Here is a 17,605-nt window from a genome sequence, read left to right as displayed (position 1 = left end):
GTGTATCAGGAAAAATAGAGCAGCCGGATCCCTTACCTGAGATCTAAAGAGGCCACATTTTCTTCGCAAGTATTCTTAAGTCAACTGGGAGGACAAAGATTTCGTGAGTGCTTGGTTTTATGGTTTCATTTGTTTTCCAGTTGTCCCTGTAGGCATGGTCAATCTCTGCAAAAACAAAAAGAATAGGTTTAGGAGTAAAGTATCCCTGATATTAAGATTTCTAACTGTTCCCTTTCTAAGTGTATTTTAAAAGGGCACACCCAATTTCTTCATGTTTTGGATTATTATTATTATTATTAAAGACAGGGTCTCACTCTGTCGCCCAGGCTGAAGTACAATGGTACGACCATAGCTCATTGCAAGCTTGAACTCCTGGACTCAAGCGATCCTCCAGCCTCAGCCTCTCAAAATGCTGGGATTACAGGCATTAGCAATTTCTCCCAGCTGCATTTTATTATTCTAATTACGCAGCTTTGTCTAGTAAAGGATGGAGGACTCAAGAGAATAGACACCTGTGTTCTAACCTCCTCCTTTTAGGTAGAGATCCCAGGTCAGGGGCCTATTCCACCTGCTGGAACAGAGAGGTGCGGCTGCGCGTTTCGGTCCGGAAGAGGCCTTGTATCAATGGTAGTTCTTCCTGCCTTTATATACCTCTTCTGTTAGTTTGATGGTGCCCAGTAAAATAAAGTAAGAGTATGACTGATGTTCAGTATAACTGATACTACTAGAGGAAAAGTCAGCAAGGGAACATTCTAGAGAAACTGGTCCTGTGCAGAATAGCACAATTTTTAAAAAAGTGACATTAAGACAAGGATAATTTCTTACTTGATTTTAATGGTACATCCTTTATTATTAGGTAAAATGAGAATTAAAACATCGCATTTTGTCTGTCTTTAAAGAAAAGAAAGAACTAGGACTTATTTTAGTGCAGGTTTTTTTGTTTTTTTGTTTTTTTTTTGACGGAGTCTTGCTCTATCGCCCAGGCTGGAGTACGGTGGTGCAGTCTCGTCCCACTGCAACCTCCACCTCCCAGGTTCAAGCTATTCTCCTGTCTGAGCCTCCCAAGTGGCTGGGATTACAGGCATCTGCCACCACACCCACCTAATTTTTGTATTTTTAGTAGAGACAGGTTTTGCCATGTTAGCTAGGCTGGTCTAGAACTCCTGACTGCAAGTGATCCACCCGCCTTGGCCTCCTAAAGTGCTGGGATTATAGGCCTGAGCCACCGTACTCAGCCTTTAGTGCAGGTTTCTACATTAATCTTTCTCTGCTTTGTTCTCGTGAGCTGACTATCAAGACCAGATTAGGATATGTGGTTGTTTCCTAAGAGACCTATGCTTGGGGGACGTGTGTTTGTTTTGGGAGTATGTCAGCATGTATGTGTGTGTGAGTATGGCGGGCAGGGGAAGGAAAGATGAGATCCACCCTCTCAGTTTAAGGTAGCCTAGGTCTCAGGAAAGAAATGAGGTATGAGCTGCATAACATTTGAGTAATGAAGCAGGGCTGTGAAGAACCAGTGGGCCTCCTATGTCCCCGTCCATGGCCATAGACGTGGAATTAATGAAATGGGTGAGAGTAGGTTCCAGGTCAGGATCATGACCAGGGAATTGAGAATTCACTTTTCTTTCTTTCAGAAGACCAATTTTAATTTTTCCACCCAACAGGGGTCAGCAACACACAGAAACTTGTCTTAACTAACTCTTTCCCCTTCTTTAAAATATTATCTATATATAGACAATTTCCCCTTCTTTAAAAATTATCTATAAAATTCTCTCTCTACATATATCAATAATTTTTAAAGGGGAAGATATATACATAAAGATATATATGTTTAATATATAGATAATTATGTATATAACTGTTTTATTTTCTATATATGATAAAACAGAAAGAGAGAGACAGTGTGTGTGAACTCTCTTTTTTTACCCAAGTACATATGCCTTTCTAGTGCTTTGCAGAGTACTTTGAATAAGAAGGTCCAGAGACATCTGAAAATTATCTGTGAACTTTTGCTATTCTGATTCTTTTAAGGTAGTATATTATAAAATTTTTAAATGTACAAAATTACTTTAAAACAGCCAGTGGGTTAGTAGTTGGTAATGCTAGTAACTAATAGTAGATGACATGTAAGTGCTCACTATGCCACTATGCTGGACAACACAAGCAAATACTGCACATACATTATAGAACTTGATTCTCACCAGCCTGATAATATCAGCGTGTCTCAGGCTTTCTATGTGGTATCCACTGCACTAAACACCTCAGTATGCACTGTTTGATTTATTTTTTCTTAACCTTACAAAAGAGGAACTACTATCAATTCCACCTTAAAAATGAGAACACTTTTGATTACCTCTGTAAAAAAGAAAAAAAAAAGGAAAAAATGAGAAAATCAAAGCTTAGGAAGGTTAAATAATTAGCTTAAAGGCAAACTGGTAGTAAGTGGTGGTGCTGGGATTTGAGCAGGCAGGCTGGTCTTTGCCGCTCTTATTATTATACCTTTTACACTCTTTTAAGGAGGAGTTAGTTGAGATTCTTTAGAGGTAAATCAAATCATGTTAGTCTTATTCAGTATCCTTTAGTGATTTCCCATTTCTATCAAAGTAAAATCCACGTTCTTTATTATCACGTACAAGGCCCTCTGAGTTCTAGCTCCCTGTTACTCTGACATCACCTGCTGCTGCTTTCTTGTTCTCTGCCAGCCATAGCCGTCTCTTTGCTCAACATGCCAGGCAACACTCTTCTGTCTCAGGGCCTTTGCACTTGCTGTTTCCTCTTTTGGGAATGCTTTTTTTTGTCAGCTATCCGCATGACCTCAGGCCTGGTGAAACATCACATCAGGAAGTTAGGGACTAGTCTATTCCAAGTTGCTACCTTCCTTTCTACTCCTAATCTTGACACTCCCTATTCTTCTTCTCTCATTCCTTATGTTTTTTCTTAAATGTCTATATTTTTAAATCCACCTATTTATTAACAGTTATTTTTCCTCTTTAAGATATAAACATCACAGAGGGCAGGTATTTTTGCTTCCCTGTTTAAATTGCAGCATCAGCATTTACAATAGAATGTGGCATAGTAACAGGCACTCAATAAGTATTTGAATGAATGACAAGAGCTTAGGAAACTCACCCAAGTTCACACAGCAATAGGTGAAGTGAACTTTGTTACAAATACATTATTGGATTTATCCACATATCAAATGCATAAACCATCTTCCTGGGCTCTTCTTAGAATTCCCTTGGTCTTTAATTATAATAGACTGGGTGCATGAATAAACAAACCAAACAGGAAAAAGGCAGCATTTGTTACTGTCTCTTAAAGTGGGATACTTTAAAGTGAGATCAAATCAGAGGCCAGGTCAGCGAAAGGGGACACTGGTCTTTAACAGAAAGGGAGTTGACAAGTGATGAAGTCAGGAATGTGCTGATGTTTCTGGGCTGCGTGAAGGGGCAAAGTGTGGGAAGGTCCTGGATGAAGCTGGTGTTGGGTTAATTAATTAGGGTGGGATGCCTGTGCATTAAGGGGAGGAAGGAACCAAGGGGATTGATTTGGAGTAGACTGGAGTCTCAAGTAGCATTTACAAAGGATCCTGGAAGCACAGGAAGGATGGGAGAAGTGTTGGGTACAGCTCAATTTGGCGAGTGGCCAAAGAAACATGTCAGATATTAGTGAAAACAGGCCACAGCTGCTGCACTTTACAAGCTAAATGGCAGGCCTTTCCTTAGCCCTCCCCCACCCCAGCCCATCTTATGTCTTGTAATAGTTATTTTCTTCCTGAGACAGCCAGCCATAACTCAGTTCTCACTTAAGGGCACAGGAGAAGCAAAGGGATGCTGAGGCTTCATTGCTAAGGGAAGAGGGCTCAGAGCATGAAAGAAAACTCAATTTCTCCTGAAGCTGAGAATTTAAATGTTAGTGTATTGAAGACCCACCTCTTTCGTTCCCAGGATCATTTTTAAAAAATCATGGTTATTTCTCTTTAATCTCATGATATCTAAACTTGTCATTTCTAAGATTTCTAGAATACTTAAAAGTCTTTTAAAACGTTTTCCTCTTCAAAATGTATTTATACATTTTGTATATTTGTATATTTCTCCTTTCTAGAAAAAAATCCTAGATAGTTCAGAGTAAAATAAATGTGTGCATATATACATATATATATATATATATATGCACCCATATACATATACTACACTGGAGTGTTTAAACATAGAAAGAACAAAAACACTGAAAGAGAACACATGTTTTTACTGAATAGTACAATTTGGTTAAGCTGCTTGGTAGCATCTCTTCCCTCATCTTTCTTACCCTTTTCCCAAACTTACCTTACAAAACTTTGCAATTAGGTACATGGACTCTGGAATTCATAGCTGCATTTCAATCCAGGCTCTGCCACCTTCTCGTTGTGTAACAGTGCCCACATTATTTAGCTTTTATTTTCCTTAATTTTCCTCATTTGTAAAATGAGGCCAAAAATAATTAACTAAAGGACATTCATAATAAAATAGTATTAAATGTTAAATATTACTATTATTTACAGACATTATAATTTTTTTTTAAGTTCAGGGATACATGTGCAGGTTGGTTACACAGGTAAACATGTGTCATGGAGGTTTGTTGTACAGGTTATTTCATCACCCGGGTATTAAGCCTAGTATCCATTAGTTATTTTTACTGATCCTCTCCGTCCTCCCACCCTCCACCCTCGATAGACTCCTGTGTGTGTTGTTCCCCTCTAGGTGTCCGTGTGTTCTCATCATTTAGCTTTCACTTAAAAGTGAGAACATATGGTATTTGGTTTTCTGTTCCTGTGATAGTTTGTTAAGGATAGAGGCCTCCAGCTCCATCTATGTTCCTTCAAAGGACATGATCTCATTTTTTATGGCTGCATAGTATTCCATGGTGTATAAGTACCACATTTTCTTTATCCAGTCTATCATTGATGGGCATTTAGGTTGATTCCATGTCTCTGCTACTGTGACTAGTGCTGCAATGAACATAAGCGTGCATGTGTCTTTATAACAGAATGATTTATATTTATATTCCTTTGGGTATATATATTCCTTTGTGTATATAAGGGGATTGCTGGGTTGAATGATCTTTCTGTCTTTTAGGTCTTTGAGAGATCACCATGCCATCTTCCACAATGATTGAACTAATTTACACTCCCACTAAAAGTGTATAAGCATTCCTTTTTCTCTACAACCTTGCCAGCATCTGTTATTTTTTGACATTTTGATAATAGCCATTCTGACTGGTGTTAGATGGTATCTCATTGTGGTTTTGATTTGCATTTCTCTAATGATCAGTGATGCTGAGCTTTTTTTCATATGATTGTTGGCCACATGTGTCTTTTTTTGAGATGCATCTGTTCATGTCCTTTGCCCACTTTTTAATGAGGTTGTTTGTTTATTACCTCTTGTAAATTTGTTTAAGTTCCTTATAGATGCTGGATATTAGACCTTTGTCAGATGCATAGTTTGCAAAAATTTTCTCCCATTCTGTAGGTTGTCTGTTTACTCTGTAAATTCTTAAATAATTTTTGTACATATTTGGAACTTCATATTGGCTGCTCATTGTTTAAAGTCTAAAGGGGGTGGGAAACTGGTTTATTAACTGGTTTTATACAGCACTTAGGAAAACTACTTCAACACTTTTATCATGTTGAGGAAAAGAAAATATAATTACAATTCTAGCCAAATGATGCTTCTTATTCTTGATGAAAATATAAATGTATATGGCATATGAAAAACTCTTCTATTTGGTGAAATAAAAGTTAGTATTAAATTAAGAGCAAGTTCAACATTTAGGAAGTGAATTTATTAAGTTTTCTTAGTATCAATTTTTCTTTCTGACGTTGTCCAAATGTGTGTGAAGTTTTTTTTTTTTTTTTTTTTTTTTTTTTTTTTTTTTTTAATAACACTCATTTGAATGCTGAGATGGTGTAAGGTCCATGACCCCAGGAACTACCTGCTGTTTAAGATGAGGAATGTGGTGGTTTATCAAGCACACATGATAAGAATGAAGATTTTACTGTAATTTCTTCCTTGATTTCTTCTAACATGAATTAATACCTATGAGGGCATTGTAAAGCATGGATAAAGATTGTGAAAAACGTTGAAAGCAAACTAAATCCTATGTAAGTTATCAATGAACAGATTCACCTCAAATTGCTAATTTTAAGTGCTTTATTGGTTAATCAGTTGTTCTGTGGTCAGTTGATTATTTAAACTAAACGAATTATTGATTTTTTAAAAATCAGGTGCTGAGCCTTGTTAAAGGGGCTAAATATAGAAAGTTGCATAAGACAAGTCCTGCTCTCAGTAGAAGTCATTTTGTATTAGAAGAAATACAAATTATCGTCTTTTAATTGTAATGCACGTGGTAATGCTATGACAATATAGGACTAGGAGGACGCTAAAAAGACAAGGGCTAATTCTTCTAGAAGTAAGGGGTGTGGGTGATCTTGAAGGATGAATAGAGGTAACACAGCATCAACTCAAAGAGCAGCCAGAGAATACTTGTTGTTTCTGGTACATGCAAATAGTCTGTTGAAGCAGGAGTATAGGTTGAGTGGTGAAGACTGTCGTGATATGTGACTGGAAAAAGGATAAAGCTGAAAACAAAGCAGGGACAATGAAAATGGAGAGGAAAGTATTTACTTGATAAACATTTTGAGGTATGATAGACAAGACGTGGTGACTAATGGCCATGACGGTCTAGGGAGCCAGAAACTGGGGATAAAGTGGCTTGAGTTTGTAATATTATCTGAGATAGGAAACACAGCACAAGTATATTTTTGTTTTATGCTTTGCTTTTGCTTGGCAAGGATGTGTGTATTGCTAATTCAGATTAAAGTATTTTGAGTTTAAATATTTTGTCACCATGCAACCAAAACTACCTTTGCCTTACTGTGTCTGGTATTCAGCTAGTCACAGCATCATCTTAACTTGTATTTGCACTGTGCCACGCATCTCCTGGCTGGTCTGGTTCATTCTTCCTCTCTTATGGAATGTTGTGTACCTTTTCCAGGGCTCTTAGTTTTTAATGCTAGCGACAATCAATAGAACTGGCTAGTGTCAACTAAAATAAAACAAAGAAAGCTCTTTCTATGATTCAAGTAGGATACATATCCAAACAACGTAACCCATTCCCCTGGGCACAGTATTCCAGGTGACTCTTTTGGTCCTTAGAAATTTCTAGATCCCTAGAACTAGAAATTCCATTTGACCCAGCCATCCCATTACTGTGTATATACCCAAAGGACTATAAATCATGCTGCTATAAAGACACATGCACACGTATGTTTATTGCAGCATTATTCACAATAGCACAGACTTGGAACCAACCCAAATGTCCAACAATGATAGACTGGATTAAGCAAATGTGGCACATATACACCATGGAATACTATGCAGCCATAAAAAATGATGAGTTCATGTCCTTTGTAGGGACATGGATGAAATTGGAAATCATCATTCTCAGTAAACTATCGCAAGAACAAAAAACCAAACACCGCATATTCTCACTCATAGGTAGGAATTGAACAATGAGAACACATGGACACAGGAAGGGGAACATCACACTTCGGGGACTGTTGTCGGGTGGGGGGAGGGGGGAGGGATAGCATTGGGAGATATACCTTAATGCTAGATGACAAGTTGGTGGGTGCAGCGCACCAGCATGGCACATGTATACATATGTAACTTACCTGCACATTGCGCACATGTACCATAGAGCCTAAAGTATAATAATAATAATAATAATAATAATAAAGAAAAAAAAAAAAAAGAAATTTCTAGATCCCTAACCAGACATGAGAGTTAGCAAAGGAAGTAAACAGTTCATTTGAGTGCACCAGGAAACTTCTCTCCACTCACAGATACATTCCTAGTCCTGAGAGTTATGCACAAGTCAATAAAGATTAACTAAACAGTTGGAAATCCAACTAAATAAAAGCTGAGACTTTTAAAATCACTCAAGAATATGCACATTGTAAGCCATTTGGTAGGAAACCATTGCGTGTTTGTTTTTGCTCTATTTCTTAACACAGTTTCTCGAAAAATCAGCTTTGAGGCCGGGCGTGGTGGCTCACGCCTGTAATCCCAGCACTTTGGGAGGCCGAGGCGGGCAGATCATTAGGTCAGGAGACCAAGACCATCCTGGCTAACACAGTGAAACCCCATCTCTACTAAAAATACAAAAAGTTAGGCGGGCGTGGTGGCGGGTGCCTGTAGTCCCAGCTATTCAGGAGGCTGAGGCAGGAGAATGGCGTGAACCTGGGAAGCAGAGCTTGTAGTGAGCCGAGATGGGTCCACTGCACTCCAACCTGGGTGACAGGGCAAGATTCCGTCTCAAAAATAAAAAAAAAAAAAAAAAAAAAAAAAAAAATCAGCTTTGGCAGAAGAATGGAAGATCCTCTGTAAAAGGATACTTGAGAGCTTGGGCTGTGTTCATAGTTTTCTTCTTAAACTGAAAGCCTTAATTCACACTACTGATGGATGAGCTTTATTTTTTCTCTCTTTAAAACTAATTTCTAACTATAGTATAAAATGTAAACATAGGCTGGGGTGCGGTGGCTCACGCCTGTAATCCCAGCACTTTGGGAGGTGAAGGTTGGCAGATCGCTTGAGGCCAGGAGTTTGAGACCAGCATGGCTAACATGTGAAGCCCCATCTCTACCAAAAATACAAAAAAATTAGCTGGGCATTGTGGCGTGCACCTGTAAACTCAGCTACTTGGGAGGCTGAGGCACTTGAATCGCTTGAACCTGGGAGGTGCAAGTTGCAGTGAGGTGAGATCGCACCACTGCATTCCAGCCTGGGTAACAAAGTGAGACTCCATTTCAAAGAAAAAAAAAAGTAAACATATAAAAGTGACATATATTAAACAAAAACATATTTTAAGAGTTTTTAAAACAGATGAAGGCAAGTATTCTTTTGGTTTATCAATTTATATTTAGATGTTAGTCTAAGAGTACTTTAAGGTACATATAATTGTGACTAGTATTTAATTTTAGAGAACAGTTATCCAATTTGTGGACTCAAGAGATAACATGAAGTTTTAAAAAATGTCATTAACTTTTTACTTTTGGTCTTGTTGTAATTAATTTGTGTATTTGTTTAGGATGAGGATAGAAAAATGAAATAAATCAATTCTGCTCCTTGAATATAGCTCTAGTACAAAGTCAGGTGGAGTTGAGATTTAAATTACTCTGGAAACTGGAATAAAGTTTCTAATGATGTGTGCATTTAGATTTATTTACACCAGTTCTTCCAGTTACAATGTAGAATTGAAAAATGGATTTAAATTATAGGAACCATACATATTTCAATGCTAGAATATCTTCGTTGGAGAGAAAGAAATACAGAATCAATAATTTAATAATTTTTTTTCTTGTAATTTGTACAAATGTATGGGCTACACATGCAATTTTGTTACATGCATAGATTGTGTAGCCATCAAGTCAGGGCTTTTAGGGTATTCATCACCCAAATAATGTACATTGTGCCTATTAACTAATTCCAAATCATCCTCCCTCACACCCCTTCACCCTTCCAAGTGTCTATTATCTATCATTCTACTCTCTACGTCCATGTTAACACATTTTTTTTTGTTTGTTTTTAGCACACACTTATGAGTGAGAATATGAGATATTTGTCTTTCTGCTCCTGGAGTGTTTAGCTTAAGGTAATGACCTCCAGTTCCATCCATGTTGCTGCAGAGGACTTGATTTCATTCTTTTTTCAAATGGCTGAATAGTATTCCATTGTGTATATATTCCACATTTCCTTTATCCATTCATCCATTGATGGACACTTAGATTGATTCCTTATCTTTGTTATTGTGAATGGTGCTGCAATAGAGAGATGAGTGCAGGTATCTTTTTGATATATTGATTTATTTCTCTTTGGATAGATACCCGGTAGTGGGATTGCTGGACTGAATTGTAGTTCTATCTGAGTTCTTTGAGAAGCCTCCATACTGTTTCCATAGAGGCTGTACTAATTTACATTCCCACCAACAGTGTATAAGAGTTCCTTTTTCTCTGCATCCTCACCAACATCTGTTATTTTTTGTCTTTTTAATAATCGTCATTCTTGCTGGTGTGAGAAGGTATCTCATTGTGGTTTTAGTTTGCATTTCTCTGATGTTGATAATATACTTTCTTTATAAAGAGCTAAAAGTTGATTTATTTAAAATCTTCAAATGCTTTAAATATCTGTCTAATAACTCTTGTTTGTGGTTTCCAGAAGAAGAATTGAGCCAGCATTGCTGGTTGTTCTGCTCAGAGTAAGGGCTTCTCTCTGGCATAATCAGTTATTTTACTCATTTCTTTTTTTAACATTAAGTTTGAGAATTTACCAGTTGCCAGAAAAGGGAAACAAAAGTTTTTTTTTAGATATAAAAGGCTTAAGAAGATATTTTTAAAAAGTTTCGATACTTGATGAGTTCATTTAAAAGTTTTCAAAAGTATTTCAGATTGGACTAATGTAATTATGTCAGAGTTTCTATTAGTTTTGAATTATTTCATTTTCAATTCGTTTAAACTTGAATGTTAGTACAGACTATAAAAATAATAAAATTAGTTATTTAATATTGATTAAAAACTATCATATTAGTTTTAATTGATCATTTCAGTTTTATTTTTTCCTCAGTTGAGGTTACTAGCAGAGCCATTTCTAAATACATTGTTGACACGCAGAATTTTCCCTCAGAGAGTAATCTTCTCCTTCTTACCATGAGGCCAGAAACCTCATGTATTTCCTGAAATAAGATTACCCACTGTAGAGCCTCCATCTCATGTTCTAGAATTTTCTTTCATTCTCTCTGTTAAAACTTCTTTTGTCTTTCCTCTTGGTTTTGAGCTCTGTTCCTAGACCATCATTAAAGCATTAATGGCCAACATGCCTTAATAATAAGTTACGCCTTCCAGGCGACATCTTTCTACACTTCCAAGAGAAAGTAATTTCAAGGAAAAAAAACAGGAGTGCTTTATTTCAAGGGGAGCCTTTTCATTATTTCCCCAAATCATACTTTTAGAATCTGCTTGCCTAGTTTGGTGCAATAATTCCTAATAATCCCACAGAGCATTTTATGGGTCACAACCTGAAACCATACAGGAATGCTCCCTTGATGGGCATTGTCATACTCTAAGGCAGTAGTTCTGAAAAGAAGATGATGTCCCTTTCCCTCCTCCACCCCAAAGATATTTGGTAATGTCTGTAAACATTTTTTGTTGTCACAACTGGGGAAGTGCTACTGGCATCTAGTGGGTAGAGGCCCGGTATGCTGTTCAACATTCTATAATGCAAAGAGTATCCTCCTACAAGGATTACTTAGCCCACAAATGTGAATAGTGCTGAGGATGAGAAACCCTGCTCTAAGACAATACCAGCGTAGGATGCAGATAATTAATCTAGCCAAAAGGCTTTCTTTTTAGTCTGGAATCAGAAGTGAAGTAAATTTTGATTGACCGCCTAGAGTGGTGCAGCTATTTATGAGATAGTCTACTACACTTTTGCTTTGGCAGAGATAAATAGTTAAAATATATATACTTTCAAATTGGAATTTAAATTAAGCATTTTGTAATAAATGAAATTCGGAACTTTAGAGTTTTGCCTTGGTCATTAATATTATAGTTTTGGAAGTAACACTTTTAGTGCTTTTCCTTAGTGTTATTTCCCCACTCAGATTCTTTTCATTTTCTCTAGTTTGGGACAGATAACCCAGCAAGCTTCTTGGGTTTGTGTGAATGCACCATATTTATTAATATTTACTATATTTTCTTCTGTTTCTTTAAGTTACATCTTTCTATGTTTGAGTTTTTCAAAGCTTTCTGTAGTTTGAATCATTCACTAATTTATTCATTAAATAAATGTTTATTGTCAATTGATCCAGATAAAGTATGTTAGGGCTACAATAATGAATAAAATGGACAAAAATCCATACAGTCAAGGAGTTTATATTCTAGTGGAATAGACAGACAATAAAAAAATACACCAGAAAATTGCACAGGGATGAGTGCTATGGAAACAATTAAGACAGAAAGAAAAGGGGGAGTTTCAGGGTGAGGGATGGGGGGTAAAATTTTAAATTGATTGACAAATAAAGACAAACTGAAAAAGTGGCATCTGAGCAACTACCTGAAGAGGATTGGAGATGTGCTGTGTGGAAATCTGGGAGAAGTACGTTCCAGGAAGGGGAAACTACAAGTGCAAATATCCTGAGGCTGGAATGTACTTGGTCTGTTTGAGGACAGCAGAGCAGTCGACATAGCTGGAAGAGAGTGAACTGGATATGAGGAAGAAGCAATGGAGTCAGGGAGGTGATGGATGAAAGGATCATGTCAGAATTTACAAGGTTGTTGGAGAGATGTTGGCTTTTACCCTGAGTGAGAGGGGGAGCCATTTGACACTTTTGAGAAGAAGCACAACAGAATCTGACTTGTGTTTTAAAATGATCACTTTGACACTTACTTATATACTGTTGGTGGGAATGTAAATTAGTTGAGCCACTGTGGAGAGAAGTTTGGAGATTTCTCAAAGAACTAAGAGTTGAACTACCACTGGACCCAGCAATCTGATTACTGTATATATACCCATGGGTTCTACCAAAAACATGCACCCATATGTTCATTGCAGCACTATTCACAATAGAAAAGACATGGAATCAACCCAGGTGGCCATCAATGGTGGATTGAATAAAGAAAATATGGTACATATACACCATGGAATACTATGCAGCCATAAAGAATTCAATCATATCCTTTGTGGCAACACGGATGCAGCTGGAAACCATTATCCTAAGCAAACTAATACAGAAACAGAAAACCAAATACTGCATGTTCTCACTTATAAGTGGGAACTAAATATTGGGTACTCCTGGACTTAAAGATGGGAACAATCGATACTGGGGAATACAAGTGGGAGGAGGGAAGAAGAGGGGCAAGGACTGAAAAATCACTTATTCTCTACTATGCTCAGTACCTGGATGATGGATTCATTTGTACTCCAAATCTCAGATCATACCTTTGTTACAAAGGTATGATTAGACCTGAACATATATCCCTGATTCTAAAATAAAAGTTGAAAAAAATTATCAAGTAATGTTGTAGAATTCCAAAAGATAATTTATTAAACTCAAATTTTAATAATTAAAATAAATAAATAAATAAATATATAAAATGTTCACTTTTGCCCACTATCTGGAGAATAGGCTAGTGGGGAAAGGGTAGAAACAGGAAGACCAGATAGAAACCTGTACATGGCATCTGGACCAGGGTGCTCAAACCTAGAGGTGGTAGATCTATTAATGGATTTGATTTGAAAACAAGAGAGGAGCCAAGAGTTTTAGCCAGAGCAACTGGGGGACCAGTGTGGTAGACTGTTTTACTGTTTACCAAATATTTTAGTTTCACTCCATGTAGGCTCCTTTCCCGTGAGGGGACAATACACCTCTGTCCTGTGGAAAATGGGAAGCCATGTGACTTGCTTGACCAACAGAAGTCGTCAGAAGCTTTAAGAGCCAGCACTTGATTCGTGTGTCATTTTTCTTTTTGCCACAAACCCAGCAATTTTCCAGATAAAGGTTATTCTGTCATTCTGGCTCCTGGAGTGAAGCTGATGTGGATGGCAACTATAGGAGACAGGCAGAAGATATGCAGCAAGAAATAAACCTTTGCTTTTGGAAGCTGGTATAGGGTTAAGTTTGTTTATTGCTTCAGCAGAACCCAGCTGAGCCTGACCAATACAGATAGGGTTGGCATTAACTGAGATGGAGATGTCTGCTAGAAGAGCAGGTGTTGGATGTGTATGGAGAGACCAGGAGTTTCAGTTTAGGTAAGTGAGATTTGAGATGCCTTATTAGACATCCAAGTGGAGCTGTCAAGTAGCTGGTTGTCTATAAAGAGCTGGAGTTCAAGGGAGAGGTCGTGGATAAGGATCTACATTTGACAGTCTTCAGCCTGAGATTGAACAAAATTACCAAGGGAGTGTATAGATGTATAAGAAGCCCAGGAACTGAGGTTGGGAGTATTCCAACAATGAACAAATGAGACTGAGAAGGAGCAGCAGTAAAAGAGGAGGAAGACTAGGAGAGCATATTATCCTGGAAGCTAAGTGAACAAAGTATCTCAAGAATGATAAGCTTGTCATATGGTACTGATACATCAAGTGAGGTCAAGACAGAAAATTGACTTTGTGATGCAGCAATGTGGAGGTCACCAATGACCTTGACAGGAGCAGCTTAGACAAAGTGATCTGTAGGAAAGCCTGAATGAAATGGGTTCAAGACGTAATGGCAGGAGAAGAGTGAGACAGCAAATATAGGTAACACTTTCAAGGAGTTTTCCTGTAATATGGAGCAGAGAGTGATAGCTGGGTGATATGGTTTGGCTCTGTGTCCCCACCCAAATCTCATCTTGTAGCTCCCATAATTCCCATGTGTTGTGGGAGGCAGCCAGTGGGAGAGACCTGGTGGAAGATGATTGACTCATGGGGACAGGTCTTTCCCGTGCTGTTCTTGTGATAGTGAATGGGTCTCATGAGATCTGATGGTTTTAAAAATGGGAGTTTCTTTGCACAAGCTCTCTCTTTGCCTGCCACCATCCATGTAAGATGTGACTTGTGCCTTTTTGCCTTCTGACACCATTGTGAGGCCTCCCTAGCCATGTGGAAATATATATATAAGTCCGTTAAAATCTCTTTTTCTTCCTAGTCTCTGGTAAGTCTTTATCAACAGCATGAAAACGGACTAATATACTGAGGAACGAAGTGGGGCAAAAAGGTGTTTGTGTTTTGCTTTTTTTTTTGGTAAGATGGGTAAAGTGAAAACCTACTGATTTGCTAATGAAATGATCCAAGAGAGGAAAAACAATTGATGAGGCAGAAGAGGGAGGGAGAATTGCTAGAGACATGTCATTTAATAGGCCAGAAGAGATGGGATATGGTACACAAATGGAGATGAAGGACCACATACAGTCCATTTACAGGAAGAGGATGGGAAGGAAAGTATGAGGATATAGATGGGTGTGGGGTGAGAGCTTGTAGAACTTCTGATTGCTTCTGTTATTTTCATTAAAAATGGAAGCCAGGTCATCCACTGAGAGTGACGATGGGGAAAGAGCTGCTAGAGATTTGACATAGTTGTGTGTTTTTCTCCATCAATGTTCAGTTGGATGTAATGTAAGTGTGGAGTGATGGAAAGATGCATATAACCATAGTTGGAGGTTTTCCTAGCAAATTCAACAAGGCAAAGGAGGATGAAGTGTTTGGGGGTATATTCACGGGAGAAATTACAGTGAACAACCATGGAATTTTAGGTGGGTAAGGAGAGATGTGAGGAACTGGGGGCACCGAGAGACAGTGAGAAGGCGGTACTGTGAATGGATTGGTGAAGTTGGAGAAGTAGAAGGAATACATTGCAAAAACAGAAGCTGTTGGTCAGAGAATGGGCTGCTTAAAATTGAGATTCTAGAAAGGCTGCAGTTGGTAATGGCAAAGGCTAGGGTATGTCAATGGAAGTGAGTAGGGTGTAGGACAAGATCCTGGAAGATTTTTACTCTGAAGTTGCTCTATTTAATTCATTTCTTTTTTCTTAAGCATTTTCTTTCACTGAAACTCCTCAATTAAACTCATATTTCTTGTGAGTTCCATCCATATGGATTTCAAATCTAATGAAAATTTACAAAGCCAAATTGAGTAAGGAAGGAGTTTGTTGAGTATTATTTCAACAATTAAGATGTGTTCATATCAAAGATGACCTAATCACTCATTAAAGTCCCTAAATATATTAGACAGTTAAAAATTTGTTATTTATTTGTTGAATATTTGGCTTCATGCTACCTTTATAAATTATTATCTTTAATATCACTCTTCTCACTATCATCTATTGAACTATTTATATTCTTAAGATATTGTTTATTGTTGGGCAGTCACTAATTATTAGGTTGTGAAAATCAGATAGGAGATACCTAATTATCAAAAAACCTGAATGTATTGTTTATCTGAAACAATGGAGAAAGTCCTGTTTTATACTTGACAAATCACAGAACTATAAGTCAACTTTGAAGCATCAGGGCTTCAGGTCAGTTTTGGATGCTTAGAAAAAGTTGATGGTAAATCATTGAATTTATATGAAAAAATGATTACAAATAATTTAAAGTCTGAGATTAAGAATGAGACTTACTGCTAAGGAGAAAATATGGTTATTGATCCTAACCTGACCGACTTTATGTCAGTCTTTTACATTGACATTTGATTGATATAAATCTCATACAACCCCAAATTTTGGATTAGTTTTTTTCCAAATGATTTCCAATGAATGCGAATTCATATGTATTTCTAATTTACATGTATGTCATATAAATTTAATTTTATGACTGATTCTGAGGTTGTTAAAGGTCTGTAAGGCAGAAACTGTTATCTCCCAATTATCCTTCTCCTTTCTCTAATATAAATACCTGATTTTGTCATAGCATTTTTCAGCTTAAAGACTGCATTTTCCAGGCTTGAAAGCAGCCAAGTGAGCTTTGGGACTAGGTTGGGGAATTTTAGGTGATTCTTCTTAGAAGTCTTCTTTAAAGTGAGTGTATATGCCCTTCTTTTCTCCCTCTGTCTGGTTTCCTGGAACTCAGATGTACACGTGATGTCTGAAGCTCTGGCAGCCATGTTGGATGATGAGATGAAGGAGTTACTAGCACTAGAATTGGCAAAGAAGACCTGGAAGGTGCCTGGGTTGCTGAAGAGCTCATGAAGCCACTTCATCAGCCTGGACTGCTGAGTATCAGTTTTCTTGAGAGAACAAAATTTTATTTGTGTAAATCACTATTTTCCAGGTCTCTCTTAGTTGCAGCAAAATTCAATTTCTACAGATAAAGTAAGAATCATTCGTTCTCATCCCACCCATATGTCTTTCAAAGAAATTTTTCTTTTATTGACTGCTCTTCTGATACCTCCTCATTTCTCTATAACTTCCTAGGAAAAGACAAACTTTGGGTGGGCCACTGTTTTCATGTACAAGGTTTCTAGCCATTTGTCTTGGTGTTCCACGTCTATGACAGCAGTTTGATCTCATTATGAAGTAACAGCTCAAACAGTAGTTCTAAATGAGGATGAGGGTGGGGGAGTTGTAGAATCATTTTGGGGAGTTTTTCCAAACTACACATTCCTAGCTCCATTATCTCTGCAGAGATTCTGATATTCTTCTATCAGCTCCCATTTGAGACTCACTTATCTGTAGCACATCCGCAAGTGTTTACTTGCTTCCAATTGGCAAAATTTAACATTAAAAACAAACTAGGAATTCTGTGAAGTGAAAAACTGCTTAGAGCATTACAAGGTGGTAGAAAAAAGGTATACATTTTTTAATATTTTGAAATCCACTTAGAGGCTTACAACCTTTTAATTTAAATGTGTCTTGAATCTTAGTTTGAAAAGGCCCAGTCAAATATAAGTGGCTTAATGTAAGTGACTATATATTTTTTCTCCACTAGTTTCTTCCTAGAATTGCTCCTTTAGAAATATGGGGAGAAAGTATGGAGGAAGACACTGGGCTATATGTCTGTCAAACCACTACTTTTCTTTTCGTTATCACACTTTCAGTA

General features: G+C 37.4%; 1 long non-coding RNA gene across 1 annotated transcript in view; it reads right to left on the bottom strand.

Moving 5' to 3' along the window:
- The window catches only part of LOC129037978 (uncharacterized), a 33,292-nt gene extending 16,241 nt beyond the window's left edge, over positions 1-17,051 (bottom strand). The window contains exons 1-2 of the long non-coding RNA XR_008503032.2: positions 16,463-17,051; positions 37-165 (exon numbers count right to left, since the gene is read on the bottom strand). This is a non-coding gene — a long non-coding RNA (uncharacterized LOC129037978). The remainder of the gene's footprint in view (positions 1-36; positions 166-16,462) is intronic.
- Between the last annotated feature and the right edge of the window lie 554 nt (positions 17,052-17,605).

The sequence above is a fragment of the Pongo pygmaeus genome, chromosome 5 (assembly GCF_028885625.2).
Source record: "Pongo pygmaeus isolate AG05252 chromosome 5, NHGRI_mPonPyg2-v2.0_pri, whole genome shotgun sequence".
In the NCBI taxonomy this organism is placed as follows: domain Eukaryota; kingdom Metazoa; phylum Chordata; class Mammalia; order Primates; family Hominidae; genus Pongo; species Pongo pygmaeus.
The sequence above is the reverse complement of the archived record's forward strand: the minus strand, read 5'-3'. Positions and strand labels throughout refer to the sequence as shown.